Raw genomic sequence first — 17125 nt, 5'->3', positions numbered from 1 at the left:
TCACTGCCCCGCCGCGGTGTTCTGGTGGCTAAGGTACTCGGCTGCTGACCCGCAGGTCGCGGGTTTCGTATCCCGGCTGCGGCGGCTGCATTTCCGATGAGGCGGAAATCTTGTAGGCCCGTGTGCTCATATTTGGGTGCACGTTAAAGAACACTAAGCGGTCGAAATTTTCGGAGCCCTCCACTATGGCGTCTCTAATAATCATATGGTGGTTTTGGGACGTTAAACCCCATATATCAATCAATCAATAAATCAATCAATTCTTGCTCTTCTCTTTCTTTATCTACACTTCAAATGGGGAACTTCTAGAAGATTGCTCGTCACATTGCCAAATAACCTTTGACTCAAATACGGCATGCCCAATTGACTTATGACGTCCAAATATAACCATAGAAGGAAATAAATGTGATAAGGAGCCGCTCATATGAGTGCCATACCTAAAGCGTGTAATGTTGAACAGAGATCTCTGACTTTTATATACGCTGTGAACAAAATGAACATGAGTTGTGCATGAATGATGACTGTTTTAGAGTAATTCAAAGTTAACCCAATAACTTTTCAAAAGTAAATGTAATGTTCCGCCCAGCGGCGTCTCTCATAATCATATGGTGGTTTTGGGGCGTTAAACCCCGCATATCAACCACTCCTGCCCAGCTATATGTGTGGGAAAGAAATATATAATGAGGAAGGCCTACTGTAGCTTCTGATGCGGTTTAGTCACACGCGACAAAGCTTTCGCAAAGTAATCAGTAACGTAATGCAATTGTTATTTAGGCGTAATTTTACCATCTCTGGCGCCGCACATACACGTGTGACGAGAAGAAACGTCCAGCTATTTCAAACAAACAGCAATCAGTCCGAATGATTGACGTTTCAAAACACCACTCGTGCTTCTGGTTATCGAGACCAAAACCTCGCTTCATCATCATATTCAAGTCGGAAGAGGAGAAAATGGAGGTGGCGTACGCACTTCTTTAAAATTCAAACTGCATCACATTCATATTCACCATAATAAAATGTTAATTTTAACTTATTTGAGAGAAATGTTACTTATGTGTGAACGAGACTGATTAAGCCCATTCTCACCTCACGTCGATTTAAAGAACTCTCGCATTTCCATTCCTGAAAGAGATAAAAATAGAAGCAACATATAATGCACATTGGTTTGTATAGTCTAATGCTAATTGCTCTAATAACTCAAATGTATGTGTTACGCTTACAAAGCGTACTGCATACGCCTTATAGTGGACCACTATAACGTCTATATTACGCTGTATGTGGAAGGCGTTGCGGAAGGTTGCAATGTACAGCCCTCAAGTCACACAGCAGCGTTCACATGAGTGCGTTGTTTGTGTCGAAACGGTGTCAGTAGTGTTAAAGAAAAAAACAGAGACCGAGGCACAGGTTTGCTTCGAAATTGCTTGATTGAAACGCGCCTCAAGTTCACAGAGCCAGGCTTTTGCATGCGGCGATGTACTTCAAGCACGTCTGGTTCGATGTCGTCAGAATTCGTGCCACTTGAACAACAATGTGTTCGGGAAAACTCGATCGAAACGCAGTTGTTGTGAATACATATCGAGAAGTGCAAACCCGGCACGCTATAGCACTGCAACGAGAGAAAAAAAGAAGAAAGATTGTTATTTGGGTATCACGAAAGCGTGAGCGACGCGCTTTTGTGGATTTCTTTTAAGTGAACGTCATTACACAAATCGCGTGGCGGAATTCAAAGGCACCGTCTCAGAAGCGGTAGCTTTGTGACAATTCGATTTGGAAGGACAGCCTGTATAACACTGACCAATACCAAGATTCTTTTCACTCTTAAGAAACCAAAACTGGAAAAGGAAAACAAATAATAAATACGCTCTGCTATTGAGTACTGCAGCGTAATAGCGCTGCAAGCTGGAGTATAGTTATACATGCTGCGTGTGTACGTTAGAGAAACTGAGAAACAGTCACGCAAACAAAACAAAGAAAGAGAACCGGGACACTGCGTGTAGGCTCGACACAACAGCGCCGGGGCTCTTGTATCATTTACGTATTCCCCGAACGTGCACAACTCGCACTGTAGCCCGCTCAACGGCGAACGGCTCGGCAAAAACAAGCAAACCCGCGAGGATCGGGGCGAAATCGCGGCTTGTAGCAATACCGCTGAATACCCTTGAGTTTCGAAGCCGCAAGACACTGCGGAAGACAATGACGCGTATGCGACGTCGAACAACTGTCTATACCTCTCCGACCAGCAGTGGAGCGAGTGGGCCCTCCCTTACCCTCTCTCCGTGGCACATTTAAGATTCGCATCCGCGAAGTACGTCCCTCCGTGACGCGTATGGTTTTCTGCGAGTATTTAACGGTGACTTGTGTCTGTATACGGGGGCTGTCAGTGCCGTTGTTCACCGGGCAGGAGACCTAGACGCCATACGGGAGGGCTCCGGAAATTACGACCACCTGCAGTTCTTTAACGTGCACCCAAATATAAGCACGCGGGCCTACAACACTGTTGCCTCCATAAGAAATGCAGCCGCCGAAGCGGCGATTGGATCCCGTGACTTGCGGGTCAGCAGCCGAGTGCCTAGCCACTGGGCCACCACGGCGGGGCAGGGCAAAGGCCTTTTCCTCCCACGTTCCGTCAATCAGCCCAATCCTGTGTTTGCCATTGCCATGTTATTCCAACAAAACTTCTTAATATCATATCTCCACCTAACTTTATGCCTCCCCTTGACACATTTGCTTTCTCTTGGAACCCAGCATGTTGTCTTGCAGGAGGCTCAATTAGCTTATACGATTCGTCATGAGCCCCAACGCCCTAAGCTCACACCCACACAACAGGGGGAACCCTCGCTGTACATTGTCTAGCCCAGGTGGACCAGCTCGATCTGGTCGCGAGGGGACGGCCGCCATTCATGGGGTCTATATCGGGAACCTACATAATCACTTGATAACTTCTGACCGTAGGCATCCTACAATAACTCCTACCAATCACATGGCTCGTCGGATGAACCTGTATCTTTCTTTCTTTCTTTCTTTCTTTCTTTCTTTCTTTCTTTCTTTCTTTCTTTCTTTCTTTCTTCCTTTCTTCCTTTCTTTCTTTCTTCCTTTCTTCCTTTCTTTCTTTCATTCTTTCATTCTTTCTTCCTTTCTTTCTTTGTTTCTTTCATTCTTTCTTTCTTTCTTTCTTTCTTTCAATAAGCCTTTTTTTACCTGTCTCTCTAGTCCCCCACTGTAGAGCAGTGGTTACTTTGCTTGGCTACTGACTAGAGGGTCGTGAATTCGATCCCAGCCGTGGCGGTCACATTTCGATGGGGGAGATATGCCAGAAGCCCATGTACCGTGCAACGCCAGTGCGCGTTAAATGACACCAGATGGGCAGAATTTATTGAGTCCTCCACGACTACGGCGTCTTTCACAATCATGATATCGGGAATTCGGCGCGTGAAACTCATATATCTATACCTATATTCTTAATATTAATAATAATAATAATAATAATAATAATAATAATAATAATAATAATATAGAGGTTTTACATACAGCAAGCCATCTCCGCGTGCATCTGTAGATGGAGGCATTGTCTTGCCCGCACATTCACAAATGCTTGGCCACTATGTTGTGGGGAAATACGGGTCGCCCGCCTCTCATGTTCATTGCACTGCATCGTTCTTAAGCCGGGTCAGGAAAGCAACTGTATACGCCCGCGGCTACCGGAACTAAGAGCGCCGCTACATGAACTACCACGTGTTTACGCTGCGCCGTATATAACACGTAAATGCATGGAATGTTTGAGCGTTTTATTGTCCCAGTAATGCTTGGCAAGCTTTCAGATGAGAGCACGTAACGCGTGTTTAAGGGCTGAGAAAGCGCACACCCTGAAATGTGTGCTTTGTACCTCGCGAGTATATGGGCCTGGCACTCGTGTCGGTTTCGCTCTGCAATTTAAACATAGCTAGTTCCGCAAGCCGTGGTTCTACGTGCATGGAAGAATGTGGGATCTGATCGCCCTTTCGGGATTTCGCGTCTGTATAGCGGAATAAAACTTGTCTCAGGTTTCAAAACGTGGTGTTTTATAAGCATTCTCATTCGCAGACGCACTACAGACTGGTCAAAAAGAAAAAAAAAGAAAAATGCGGTGTAGTCAAGACAGATGCACGATGCGTAATATGCCGTCGGAAACAAAGTCTGCACAAGGTAAACGTGTTCGTACATGACAGCAAAAAGGAGTTCATCGGGCCGTATTCTCAAAGGTATTTTTGGATAAAAATTATCATAAGACAATATTTTAGTGAATCGTGGTGAGTAACATACGTACCCTTAACGAAGCCAATAGAAAAATGGGAAACCGACAGAAAGGGCAGTGCGATGACACACTTACCCAAGGTATAAGTTTTGAGAGTCCAGCCCCAACTGTTGTACTCCTAGACACTCGTGAGGGTCACCTGCAAAACAGTAAACAAAAAAAAACACCTGAAGAAAAAACTAATGGCGTACATGGTGGGTAGAGAGGCGTAGTTTGCAGGTTACGCTTCCATAGGAATACACGATATAGCAGCCACAGACTTTTGACCATCCCTGTACTTTTTTCTGTAAGCTCTAAGAGACTGTTCCTAAAGCAAAACCGAATCGCTTTAGAGTATATGTTTTCATCGAGGATATTGGTTGCCCTGGCGACCTTTCTTTGTCATTTTTTCATGGCCATATTCACTGCCGGGAGCCACGCAGCTTTAGCTGCAGGCGCCTTTGTCAGAAAACTTACGGCCTGTGTATAACATGAGGATAAACCACTTTAGTGTGAAGCTGCCTGTGTTAGTCGACATAACAAAGCTTCGGTGATCGGACGCACGCTGTGGTATGACCCGGTGTTGATGATGCTATACCATTGCACTATTCGTGGTCGGCTTGCCTGCGAGAACACAATAATGTTCCCAGACCGGCTTTTCGTGATAAGTAAGGGGAATGATAACTTTCATAAGTTCGCACTTCTTTCTTACTACACTACGAGGTATTCTTGACGCCTATTCCAGAAAATGATTTTATTGTGCCCATTCTCTCTTTCGAGCGGTATTTACCTAGCATGACAATAATGGCATAATCGTGCTGACATTGTGTGATGCGTATATCACACTTATAATAACGCACACATGCAGGCTACCTTTCACGCTTGGAAGCGTGAAGACCAACCTAAATGCTCTCGACTCCACTATATTTTTCAACGCCGAAGTGCAGCCTGAAATCGAACCGGCGACATTACGACTCAGCAGAGATGCAGCAATCAAGCCACAGGTAGCTTAACTACTGTATATTCCGCCATTCTCGCGCAACGACCATGGAGCGTATCACCCGAGTGATATGACGATCTTACCTGAGATTGCTTGTGTGACCGTTGCAACACATCGAACGCTCTATTGGTAGGCAATTGGATATTGGTAGTAAAAAAATAATTACACTCCTTCGACACTTAATTGAGTTTCTGGAATCGAGATATTCGAAGAAACATAGGAGCGTGTGGGTGGCGTAATTGGTTTGCGGTTACTGACCCGGTGTCGCACATAGTTGACCGATTGCCGTGCCCACCGGCATTTTTTTTTCTTTTTTGTCGGAACTTTCGTTCACTTCAGCTATGGAATTAACCTTGTACCAACTTTTCTTTTTTATGCTTGTTTGCATTTCTGAGAGTGTCCATGCTCCACTTGTTTTGTGAGTGGTAGCCGAACCCGCACTATCGCCGTAAGCATAGTTCTCGTTTGTTTTACATAGTGTGGGTGGATGCTCGAATGTTTCGACTCCCACGTCATGATGGCGTAGCTCACCTAAATACGACAGTAGAGAGAAGACTGAGGGGGAGTCATGCGTCCTTATATTTCCTTTTAATGTTATCTCTCTATCTGACTCTCGAAACGCAATTACAAGACGAGGCTCGTAATTAGGCCTCACTTCGAAGAAAAAAAGAAAACAGTGGCTGACGGTGTGCAACCTTGAACATTTACTGAAGCTTGCAGGCTGATAATAACGTGATAACGGGTGCAGGTGATGTTAGCTTCCGTAGAGAAAGAATCCGAAGGGAGGCTTTCGCCAAGCAGAGCTGCTCGTCGTACACGCAAGGTGCCTACGGTGAAGCGTTCGAGGAAATTCCCACGCCTTTTTCTCTTATTATCTTTTCTCTTTCTTTTTTTCTTTAATGGACCCAGGCGTTTTCTGATAAGCACTTTGCTAATGAACAGTCTGAGTTGATAACGGTAAAAAAATAGTCGCAAGCACGTTACATTTAGAATAAAATGCATTATAAATGGCTTGAGTGCTGCGGTACTAAATACATTGGCAGCGATGTTTAATGCCTCGGAAGGACAACACGGCTACCAGAACCGATGCTTTGACAATGAATGACTTCGTTTGTAAGTACCATTGGAATGAGTTACCTTTTCTGGGTTTAGAAGATTTTATTTCGAAGTACGGTTAACATCAATAGTATTTCAACAGAACATTTTCTTGCTAGACATAGGTTAACAAGGATGACAGAGTTCATCGACATGGACAAAAATATGAAATGACGCTGAAGCATCCAGTACAATTGATTCTGCACAGACTCACAAATGTTTATAGGAAAATATAGTTACACTAATACATTGTAAAGAAAACACACAAATAAAGTATGAATATTTAAGTTTCGCGTATTTACTTGGCATTTCTGCTGACACCAACTGGACATCAGCTAGCCGAAACCAGGCAGGCATGTGGGCTTAGGGCAAGTGCTCAACGGTTGAGAGTATGGTATTATGAGTGAAATAAGCTGTCACAGTTTCCGACAAAAATGGTTAGCTGAACGGTCTTTAGGAAATGCTATTAACGATTTTAGAGTACTCAACTCTGCTATGGGAGAGCAAAGTGTCGTTCTGTGGGCCTCCCAATATATGAGGCCATGTCGACAAAACTTGCACCGAGGTGGCTGTCTGACAGTGCTGCCAACTCTAGGAAAATTTCTCGATATAGGGGATTTAGGTTGTACTTAGGGGAAAAGAGAAATTTCTGAACATCTAAGGAAATTTCCCGCGTCCCCGTGAAGCGAGCAGATCGACGGAAGAACCTCCCGCCCACAACTTCTTTTTTGTTCCTTCTTCCACATTTCTCTTTTACGCCCTCTCTACACTCACCCAAAAGCACTGTGCCATGCCCAGTAGCGGTTCTGTGGGGTTTCAAGGGAGTGATAGGGCCGGGTCTGCGAGGGTCAGCACTCTCCTCTCCCCCATTTTATTGCGGATGGCATTCTGTGCCGTCCGTGTTCGACGTCGATTGCCTGAATCCCGGTTTGAGCAAAACAAAAAGTGCTCTCTCTTGAGCCCGCCAAGTATATGCGCTCCTTTACACCAACCTCCCATTTTGTCGCCTTTCACCTGTGGCGTTATTTTTGGTTTATTGTTCTTTTCTTTATCGGTTTTCCTTCTTTGCTAACGCTGTCACGTTGCTGGTGAGCTGCCCCGTGGAGCCATGTGGCTCCGCCAAGGTCACCAAGGTTTCTGTGAAAAGCGCGGCCAGAGCAGTAGGCTGCATGAATGCGATTTTTTTCAGGGCTCAAAAAAAGTTGAAAGAAAAAGTAGCTGGTGAAAGACTGCAAGGATATATTTGAAACAAATATATGACAGTCAACATTTTTAATAAACATATATTTTCGTAATCATTCTGCAGGTTGCGAGGGATGAACTGCCACACAGCATAATATACTTTAATAGTTAAGCTGTATTACGTCACAATATCCAGTATCAATTGATTGATTTGATTGATTGATTGATTTGTGGGGTTTAACGTACCAAAACCACCATATGATTATGAGAGACGCCGTAGTGGAGGGCTCCGGAAATTTCGACCACCTGGGGTTCTTTAACATGCACCCAAATCTGAATACACGGGCCTACAACATTTCCGCCTCCATCGGAAATGCAGCCGCAGCAGCCTGGATACGAACCTGCGACCTGCGGGTCAGCAGCCAAGTACCTAATATCCTGTATCAAATATCATGAGAAAGTTTGAGAGTACGTTTTTAAAGACATTGTGTATAATTTATGTAAGCGTGCATCACTTCATGTTTTATATGAACACCACCAAGCATTTTCTGCATGACAGTTGCAAAACAACAGAATTGATATATTTTTTTAGCTTTCTCGCCAGAATATTTTACACACTGCGCTTTATATGGTCATTCTGGCTATTATTATTATTATTATTATTATCATTATTATTATTATTATTATTATTATTATTATTATTACTATTATTATTATTATTATTATTATTATTATTATTATTATTATTATTATTATTATTATTATTATTATTATTATTATTATTATTATTATTATTATTATTATTATTATTATTATTATTATTATTATTATTATTATTATTATTATTATTATTATTATTACCGGCACCCGTTGCATGCTATTACACGTGCACTCTATCGTAGTGTAAGATTCCCGAGTTTTGCACTGAACAGCTCGAGTAAAAACACTCTTTCGGCTCGTTTATCTGCGATGAAACTTACAGGAAACCCACATCGCCTACCGTGCCCTTGCATTTCAAACAAACGTTTACTCGAGTAAACGCTACACCGAGTTCCGCTTCAAACCGTTCTTCCATTACCCGCGTCGACGTCCGTTTCAACCGGGTCAACGCCGTGCGCACCACTGCTGCTTCGCAATCTATAGGTTTCTCTTCGGGGAGATGGTCCACAGTTCTTTTTAACTAGATCATAACAAAAATTGAACAAAAATGTTGTGTAAATCGCTGCACTCTGAGCCTACTCATTTCCTTGTGCCAGTTGCACACATATCTACGTGATTATGTGCACATGTGCAACATCAAGTCAAAACGCCCCACAAGAGTTCAAAGAAATGCACTACATAAGTCATATTTTTAACCGGCTAACAGTAATACCGATGTTCCAATTTAACTCGCTTTACACCCCAGAATTTCGCTACTTAAATTCACCCTCGGATTACAATCGAATACCGAAAGAACTATATTTTTCTTCCGAGAAGTGGGTAAAAGGGATAAATTCATCCCCAACAGCGGCCAGGAGCCATACTTGCCTTTACTAAAGGTAACATTTATTCATTCATTCATTCATTCGTTTATTCATTCATTCATTCATTCATCTATTCTTCCGGGACGCAAGAAAAGTCACCCTTCACGTTACAATGGATTAATGACTAAACACGGAACATTCTGCGTTTGAGAACCACTGTGCGCATTGGCTGAATTGCTACGGCTTCTACACTTTTTAGTTCAGCACGAGGCTACGGTTTCACGTCTTAGCCGTATCGGCCTTGCTGCGACAGCAGTGCAGAAAAGCTTCATGAATGCAGGCACAAACGGTCGTGGCCGAAATTCAGAGTTGGCGTTAACCTTGTAAACGCTACAAGATCGACGTTTCCGAAAGCCGCTGCACTACTTCGGTATACGTCACGCGCAATGAATCGCTGACATTCTCAACAATTCGCGCCGCCACTGTTCTGGCACTTTATAGGGTACTTCACGCCAGCATCACGTGTACACCTTGAATGAAGTACACGAGCTGATTTTAGTCCGTCACTGTGTGCCTTTTTCAGTTCTCGAAGACATTAAAAATAATAATGGGCAAAAAGTGAAGATGATTAAACTTAATATCTAATTAATCTCTTTCAGCGGAGCCTGGTCAAGGCGTGCCCCTGCCTTTGTGTGCCATTCAAGGACGTAAAGTAATAACAACCAACGCCGTATCGATATTAGCAACTGTCGATTGGTTTCGAACAGAGCTCGCGGCACGCCTGACGGAACGTTCATTAGGAACCCGAATCAAACCAGGTCACCGCCTCTGGTTGAACACTCTCACTCACTTTGTGGTACACTACACATTTGAAGCTATAGGCTATGCGTCTCGGTCTTGGAAGTCATAGTGCAACGCACAAAAAGAAAAGAGCTGCCTTGAACCATATAAAAACCAAGGTTTGCGCGTGGCCGCAACTTTTTCGCAGTGTGACTCGAACGTATAAGAATCGCGCACGATCCCCACCCTCGGGGAGTGATCCGATCCCCGACAGGGAAACACGAGAACGAAACACGTGAAATGAATTGCCTCTGTGGTTCCGCAGCTGTTATCTAGCAGCTAAGGTACTCGGCTGCTGACCCGCAGGTCGCGGGATCGAATCCCGGCTGCGGCGGTTGCATATCCGATGGAGGCGGAAACGCTGTATAGGCCCGGGAAATCGGATTTGGGTGCACGTTAAAGAACCCCAGGAGGTCGAAATTTCCGGAGCCCTCCACTACGGCGTCTCTCATAATCATATGGTGGTTTTGGGACGTTAAACCCCACATATAAATGAATTGCTTCTGTGTTCTGAACAAGCGTATTTGCCTTTGCTATCAGCGGTGCTCTGCAATGGGTTTCTTCTCGAGCTTGTCGCGATTGAATTACCTTGAGTAACGACGCACTAAGCCAGTTGAGTCCTTCGCACCTCATTTATTAACTGGTCAATACAACTGTGAGCCTAACGTCTATATGATGAGGGCATGTAGGCGTTGTTACGAGCGTACAGGTTCAGTGTGTGTGTGTGTGTGTGTGTGTGTGTGTGTGTGTGTGTGTGTGTGTGTGTGTGTGTGTGTGTGTGTGTGTGTGTGTGTGTGTGTGTGTGTGTGTGTGTGTGTGTGTGCGTGAATTTCTTGGCATTCTGAAATCTGAGAAACAATTGTTAACATGTAACAAGCGTGTCTCGCAAACCAGAACGATTGATCTGGCTGATCGGCAGTCTTCACAAAGGCAACGCTAGTGTACATGAGATGTTGAGAATCCGTTTTGAACGCTAGTCCATCTATGAGACGTTAAAAAATGGTTTGAGAGTGCGAGGTACAGCGACAGACAATAGATATAGTTGGGCGTCTGCAGCAGCTCTGCGAACGTAGCCCGTCAGCCGTTTTCTATCGCAGGCTGCATCCGAAATGCTGTTGCGTAGGCGCAACTAAATCTGCCCAATAAGTCGAAAGTGGCGCAAAAGTGTGTGTCCTGTATCTTCCGTGCATTACGTTTGCCACACGACTGACAACGTCCATCAACTGGTCCTGTTTTCAGTTTTATTACAACACTTGCCATCCTTAGAGAAGGCCGAAAGGAAATCAAAATGAGGACAGTCACCTCGAATGCAACTTTATTTGTGCAGCGAAATTCGAGACAGCTTGCTTTTTTTTTCTGGAAAAAAGTAATACGAGTTGTGCCCCTGGTTTTATTATGCAACAGTTGCAAACTAGTTAGCAGGATAAATAAGGTAGCTGGTGGTATAGTTTGTTTCCTGTAAAGGCGTCAGGTGGATCTCTGGCAGCCCAACAATGCAGTCCCTGTTACGATAATCAATGCATACGCGCACAATGCTAAGGGTGATTCTCGAGTGAACTTGTTAGCGGGGGGCTTCAAGAATACATTCTGGCCTCGTTCACGGTGGTCGCTGCTACAATCAAAGCTGCAATGCCTATACCAATTTCATGAAACGCTTAAATTTCGTATCAGATAGCAACCGTGGTAGTATAAATAGGTTGTGCGTGCTGGGCTACTGGCCTGAAGTACGCAAGTTCGATTCCGTCCGTGGTAGTCGCATACAGTGATTGAAGACGACATACTGTAAGGTGTCTGTGCTCGTTAAAGAACCACAGGTTGTTGAAATTATCCAGAGTCCTTCATTGAGGTGCCCCTCATAGCTCGAGCTGCGTTGGGACGTCTAAGGCAACCATACAAAATGCTTATCGAGTACAGTATGACTTTCCATCGACATAATTATCGAGAAAAAAAAAGCAATGCATTGTAAGCCGCAGATACCACGCCGGGTGAAAGTTACGGTCACGATTCGCTCCAATTATCCAATTGCTATCCCCACGTCTATGCACAACTAATCACGAGACCCACCTCTCGAATGACTCTTACGTTAGCCCCGTGTAGCGACTTGAGAGACACCCAAGGACAGCGCCTGGACACAGTACAACGCAGAAACCAAAACGAAAACCATGAACGAGCCGCTGTCGCGATATAGGGTGCCTCGGGCGTCATAATATTGTAACCCAACTAGAAGCCGAGGCGTGTATTCATTGCGCACTGATCTTCATTTTGCTTACGTGTTTGTCGATATTTTCCCGCGCGTGCTTCGCTCACGGTTCTATATTTTCTCGCATGACCGCATCCATCGCTTCACACTCGCGCTGCGCAGCACACGCCCGACTCGAGACCAAAGCGCTGGCGCAGTTTTTGGGAGCATAAAAACGATTCCGATTTCTTTTTCCCTTGAACCAATTACAACGCCAGTCTTTAGTAGGCCGTCCCCAGTGACGTGTGTCAATGAACAGACCGCGCCTATATGTCCGCCTTTATATGCTTTGTGCCCCTCCGGGTGTGGCGTGTGTGAAAACGACATTCGAAAAGACCATACAGTGACCTTGATGCTGCAGTGGTTTACCGTGAATAATCTTAGCCGCTGGTAGTCGGCTTCAAAGGCTCCTGAGTCACCCATGTCATGAAGTAGGTTATAAATTGATACACATAGCAAAAAAGTAGCGAGGGAAATGTCACTGCACTGAACGGTGACATAGTCGGAGCGACAAAGATATAGAGAAGTGTCTCATTAAATCTGGTTGACCTTTTGTTTTCTCACCCCGATAGCGTGCATGCTACCGTAAAATAAAGGGTTGTTAATAGAATATATGTGCATACATATCAAATGCAAATTCGGCACAAAACACACCACCATAGGGAAGATATCCACGTCATAATTCTGTTAATGAATTATAAGGTAAATATTGAGTAAATAAAGAAACAATGACATATTTAGCACCCATACCGTTGCCCGTAATTTCTTAGGTTGGTATTCTTTCTTTTATTTAATCTTGCTCAGCCTTTCGACTCTTGGATCAGCCGAGTGCACCGCAATGACCGAGGGAGTGCTCGAACAGTGACCAGCCGTCGCCTCGCTCTCATTTTTCTTCTACATTAATTAGGTTTTCCAATTAATCGATCGGCCCCAGCGATTACCTGTCAGGCCAAAGTCGCAGACAACGCCGTACGCTGAGGCCGGCTGAGGTCACCTTGCGATGTGACATTCGCCATTTCGTACGGCCGCGTATACAGGCACCGTCACGAACATGCGGACACGAAGAAGAAAGCCCTGTTTCCAGCAAAGACGTTCATTCGCTATACGCGTGCCTGCATAAATTTCGAGCGGCTTCTGCGAAGGAGGAGGATCTAGCGTACGCCGAAGGTATTCGCATTTCACTAAAAGCGCCTGTCAAGAGTTTCCTGACATGTGTAAACATTATGCGGATACATGGGTTTTCGTTCTCCACGCATTGGGCCGGAAGAAATGACATGCTGGGCTTCTGTGATGTGGAAATAAAAAAAATATAGAAGATACGCTACCGGCCGTGCTTCTTTACATATCGTGAAAGTAGCGTTTCACTTTCACCTTTTTTGTCTCCTTTGAAGTACGGAATTCCGTACGTTACGACACTTTCCGAATTGCGTAATCGGAATGGTCAAGCTAGAGGCAACGTTGAAAGTTCCTCACGTTGCCACTGAATGTGCGGATTGGGGACATGCACATGTTAGAAGATAGAGAAAAAAACACGTAAGGATGAAATGAGCGCGCCAAAATGTGCCTAAGGTATCTTGTCGCTGCGGGGTGTATTGGTAAACGCGCCTTAACTCGGGAGCCACTCACCGTTCCGCGCGACTGATATCTACCATGAATAATACAGTTCAAAACTCTAGGATCGAGTTTTGCATGATCGTTCCGCAAATCTACCTGTAGCATTTTCTGAATATAAATCTTACATTTTGTCGATTCCTTAACCCGCTTTTTCTTGCGTTAGTGTGTTCCGTACCGAAAGCCCTGTGCTAAAACGAGTCAAAGCCCTCAAAACGTGCTCCTGCCGTTTATTTTCTCTCGTTTATCGGCTGGGGTTCCAGATTGGGCGTGTTGGTGCAGCATGCCAGATGTATCCAGTGAATATGTGGAAATCCACCATTTATTCAGTTACTCTATTGGTTAGTTAGTTCGCCGTTAGTGATCAAGTTGTCAGCTAAATAATTAACTATTATCCAAATATTCAATATAATTAGCTTGTAATTAACTGGTAATCATTGTTAATTATTTATAGTTGTTTAATTAATTTATACTTATTAGTTAGTTAGTTAGTTAGTTAGTTAGTTAGTTAGTTAGTTAGTTAGTTAGTTAGTTAGTTAGTTAGTTAGTTAGTTAGTTAGTTAGTTAGTTAGTTAGTTAGTTAGTTAGTTAGTTAGTTAGTTAGTTAGTCGATAGGTTCGTGCCACAGTCCATCTCATCGGAGGTGAAACGATGCTGGAAGTGTTCAGGCTTCTATTGTATTCTGTATCAGTGATTCGATTGTTGCGATTGACGCCGACACGTGACGCTTATACGCACAATTTTTCGACGACGAGACGTCTTTTATTTATTTATTTATTTATTTATTTATTTATTTATTTATTTATTTATTTATTTATTTATTGACACTCAGTGAGTGCCGGAGAAGAATTCTTATAAGTCAATTAATATTATCTTACTTTGACGTGTCGCATTAAAACTTTGAGGGACAAAAACAGAGAGAGAGAAAGAGAGAAAGAGCGAGAGAAAGCAGAATCGTTCATGGAACAAATGCGCGTTAAGGGTTTATCAGTCGAAAACGATAAATGGGCAAGAGCATGATGTGTAACATGAAAGCTACATAGCCGCAGGCTTTCTTACCTTCAGGAGTATACAGACTGGTTTCCAAGTAAAGGCAAGTGCGTGATAGGAAGGAAGAAAGTTAATTAAGTAAATGAGATAAGAAGATAGCGGACATGGCGTGGCTGCAGCAAGCACAGGACAGGGTTAGTTAGTGAGACACTGCCCCCGCCGCGGTGGTCTAGTGGCTAAGGTACTCGGCTGCTGACCCGCAGGGCGCGGGTTCGAATCCCGGCTGCGGCGGGTGCATTTCCGATGGAGGCGGAAATGTTGTAGGCCCGTGTGCTCAGATTTGGGTGCACGTTAAAGAACCCCAGGTGGTCTAAATTTCCGGAGCCCTCCACTACGGCGTCTCTCATAATCATATAGTGGTTTTGGGACGTTAAACCCCACATATCAATCAATTAGTGAGACATGGGAGATACCTTTATGTGACATGTAGTCACACAAGTTTCTGCGACGGTGGTGCGCCGTGATAACTTTTATGTTTCACAGCCACTTATACTCCGCCCCGTATTTGGAGATTACGAACCCATTGACCATCAGAGCAAAAGGCTACGAATGTGTTATAGTCACTGACGAAGAACGAGCCGCACTAACGACTTTAGTACTGAGAAGTGGCATCCTGTTTCGTGATCAGCAATGAAGATGTGTACGCGTCTGTTTCTATCCTCACCTATGATCATCTGATAATTTCGATCCCAATCTTGCAATACACATTCCCCGCCTTCCAGCATTCCCATGTTGCTAGCCGTATTTATGCTTTCGCTAACCTCCCTATACATTTTTAGGCGTGAAGCTCCTTAGGCCGTGGGTCGTATGTCCCGTGTCGTCGTAGTGGCCAGTTGCATTGCATTGCATGTGAAGAAAAATGGTGTCACAGCATATCCACGGAGTGAATATTGATGAGTGAAACAAAGCGTCCGTGCATGCGTCCATCAGTTCGTCCGTGCATCCGTCCGTGCATCGCCCAACTAGTCATCATTCACCTCGTGGATATGCTGCGATTTTTTTTTCACTTTTGTCTTCTCCAGGGTGTCCATTGGTTGTACTTGAAAGATGCCAGAACTTAAGCCAGAAGTAGCCAGATCAGCCATATAATATTAATACCATATGATATTACCCCCAGATTTGCAGCCTAATAGAACAGGAGCGGTATTAAAAACAGAGTCCTTACTGTATTGATGAATAAATAAAACCATTCTGAGTAGCCATTGCACCAACTGGAAGTTTTCGTCACCGAACAGGCCGAGAAGTAGCCAATTTGTCGAGACGTAGTGACCAACGGCAACCATGGTCGTCTCAGCGCTGTGTTTGATCACCCGGATTCAAGATCACTCACGATGACAAAATTGGTAGGCTGTGTATAAGCCCACGTGCCTCGCAACACATCACACAGCGACACCTTTCAGTAGATTTTAGGGTTACGACCTGGCAAAACTCTCCACGTGTGCAGGGCAACGAAGAACAACCGCCGCCGGTTGCTCTATTTTTTTCTTTTACGCGCGGCGTAGACCTCGTTCTTTTCTTCTGTCCTTCCCTCTTTCTCTCACTCTCTGTGCAGCGTCTTTTCACCGTGATCTGATCGGCACGCCGCGAGTCGGCACCTTAAAAACTCAGCTCCACCGGAGTAACAGCAGCAGCAGCAGCAGTCTGCAGTCACCACCAAATGTAGGCTGCATTCTGACGCGTACCACCACATCGGCGCCGGCGACTGTTCGACTTGAGCCGGTGCTGCGTCGTGAGTGCCTGCGGCGCCGGCGTGAAATAAAAAAAACAAAAAACAAAAGCGCGCGAAAAGCGAGCTCCACCTCTCCGTCGCCGTGTCCGTGAAGGAAGGAATGAAAAAAGAGTATAGTTTACGAAAAAGGGTGGTTGCGAGAAGGAGGCTGGTCTGCTATAGGCACACGCTGTAGGTAAGCATTAAAAAAAATCAATAATGATAAAGTTGAGCGACTATCGAAAGTGATTGAAGAGCGTGCCCGTCGAAGTCATCAAGCTGCCCGCGTTTGCCGTATCACGCCGACATCGCCGCGTGGCTAAGTGTAGCTCGATCATAAAGTATCTACCTATTCTTACGTTTTTGTTGATGTTTCATTTTTGTATATATACAGGCTTTCTTTATTTTTTATCTGTCAGTCCATTCTCTCCGGCCAGCGTGCGTCGCTGTTGAAGGACAAAGAATTGGGGTCGATTAATTAATTATTCATCACGCGCCTGCTGTCTTTTGTCACTTGCCAGTAAAATAGAAAGATCTTCGACTGGCAGTAGAGGTGGGAAGGGGGGAGGGTACACTTTGGCTTATGACCGTATTATGAGGTTATGGTGCAAGGTATGTTACTTTGCACTATGTTTGTCGCTGACCAGACGGGATTCCGTCGGACTCT

General features: G+C 44.5%; 1 protein-coding gene across 3 annotated transcripts in view; it reads left to right on the top strand.

Annotated features, from left to right (window-relative positions):
• Window positions 1-17125, top strand: part of LOC119174440 (uncharacterized) — a 240170-nt gene that overhangs the window by 88912 nt on the left and 134133 nt on the right. The gene's annotated exons all lie outside the window — the stretch shown is intronic.

Source organism: Rhipicephalus microplus, chromosome 5 (genome assembly GCF_043290135.1).
Source record: "Rhipicephalus microplus isolate Deutch F79 chromosome 5, USDA_Rmic, whole genome shotgun sequence".
NCBI classification, from domain to species: Eukaryota; Metazoa; Arthropoda; class Arachnida; order Ixodida; family Ixodidae; genus Rhipicephalus; species Rhipicephalus microplus.
Note: the sequence above shows the minus strand (reverse complement) of the source record. Positions and strands in the feature narration are given on the sequence as shown.